Raw genomic sequence first — 2,117 nt, 5'->3', positions numbered from 1 at the left:
CTCTCAGATAAAAGACACAAAACCTTTTTATTTATATTAAGCCTTTGAAACACTAGAGCTGGGCAGATAACTACCCTCTAAGCTATTCAATAACTTCACTATCAATAACCCCAAGCTATAACTTGCTAAATTCTGCCTAGGCTGCTTATTCCAATTGGCCAGTCTTCATGGTCATATATTCAAGATTCACTTATCCGACAGCGTCTTGTCCTCCAGCCACTTTCTCTCCCTTCTGGTCTCAGTAACAGAAGCCCTGCCTACCTCTCTTCTGCCCAGCTATAGGCTGTAAGCTATCTTTACTGGCCAATCAGGGGCAAGGTTACACAGCTTCACCTGGTGTACGTGCAGATCTCCTCGTCCATCCCTGAGGCAACCCAGGCTAGTATTTAGCATTTCAAAAGATAGCAACAGGCCAGAGAGAAAAAACCCCCCCTGGGTTTTTTGTTTTGTTTTGTTTTGTTTTGTTTTTTACCGGTAGGAAAAAATTCTCTTAATTTGCATGACATAGGTAAATTAGGGATTGAAATGACTTAGGTAATACTCGTTGTTATTATTATTAAGGGGGTTTGGGCTCACTCTGCTGTTCCTATTCACCTTGAACTCGCTTTCACAGCCCAAGCTGGTTTCGAACTCGTGACCCTACTGATTCAGCCTCTCCTGTACTAGGATTGTGGGTTATGCCACATTTTAGCAATATATTCTTCTTAGTGAGGGATATTAAAATATCAGAACTCAAACAATGGTGGCTCCTGTCTGCAATCCCAGGACTCAAGAGGCTAAGGTGAATTTGAAGCCAGCCTAGGTTACAGAGAAAGATCAAGGTTAGCACGGGGAAGAAAGAACAACATCAAAATCCAACCAAGAATGGTATCTGACTCGTGTTATCGCAGTCCTCTGGAGGTGAGGGCCGGAATGCTCTGTCCAAGGTCATCCTTGGCATCACTGTGAATCCAAGGTCAGCCTAGAATTCGAGAGACCCTGTTTCAAAATACAAAGCAAAACAAAACAAGAGCAGCAGAACAGGGAGAAAGTGCTTGCAAAGTCTACATCATTTACTGGATGAGACAGTGCATTTGGATTGTCAGCTTGATATGTTTGACAGGGAAACTAACCCTGGGCATGCCTTGAGGAAGTTTCTGAATCGGGTTGAGAAGACTTGAGGTGAAAAGACTTCCCTTAAATGTGAGTAATCAGGGCTAAGTTCCTGGCTGCATCAAAAGGGGAAAGTGAACTGAATGCCAGCATTCATAGATCTCTGCTTCCTGACTGTGGATACAGCGTGACCTGCAGACGCATGCTTGCACGTACTTTCCATCATCGTGATGGAAGATCTCAAACCTGGAGCTAAAATAAACCCTTTCCTTAAGCTGTCCGTGTCAACCTGTGTCAGGTGGTTTTCACACCAATAAAGAAAGTAACTAATATGCTGTATTAGAGATGTGTGAAGACACCAAGTCAGGCTTGCTAGGTTCCAGGCCAAGACCCTTGTGTGACCCGAGAGAAAGAAACAAGTGACAGGGTTTGGTTGGTGACTGTGGGCAGGGTCGGGGATGTCCAACCGTATGAAGTGAAAAGTTACCTTGGCAAAGTAACCCTGGAGAGAGCGCTTTGTACAGCTAGATTTTGATCAAGTTTTATCTCCATCCAATTTTCTCATCATGCATGTGCTGTGGTGACCTGAGACCCAGACAGCAGAAAATCAGTCGGAAGGCAGGGGTGGGTTCTCTACAGAAGGACCCAGAGAAAAACAGAAGCTGAAGAAGAGTTCTGATTGGCTGACCTCCAAAGGAGTTTGGTTTTGAAAAGCAGGCTGTCTCCTGGAGTCAACCTGGGTGGCCGGAGGCTGGTCATTGTAAAAGCTTTGTTGAAATTCCGGGTTCCCCATATCATGAAACCAGCACCCATTCTCTTGGGTGGTAGTTATTAAGCAGTCACAGACACGAGCTTTTAGGTTCCACGCAGTTTCTGTTAGGTTTAGAAACTGCCTTTACCAACTAAGCTCTCCCCACCCCCAAACAAAAACAAAAACAAAGATTAGTTTCCCCTTGCTTTCCACGAGAGACTGGCACTTAATACCAGTTTTTCCGCAGTCTTTTCTTAGGAATACTCACGTTGCT

This window comes from Rattus norvegicus, chromosome 15 (assembly GCF_021556685.1).
Source record: "Rattus norvegicus strain SHRSP/BbbUtx chromosome 15, alternate assembly SHRSP_T2T, whole genome shotgun sequence".
Classification (NCBI taxonomy): domain Eukaryota; kingdom Metazoa; phylum Chordata; class Mammalia; order Rodentia; family Muridae; genus Rattus; species Rattus norvegicus.
This window is presented reverse-complemented; position numbering follows the sequence as displayed.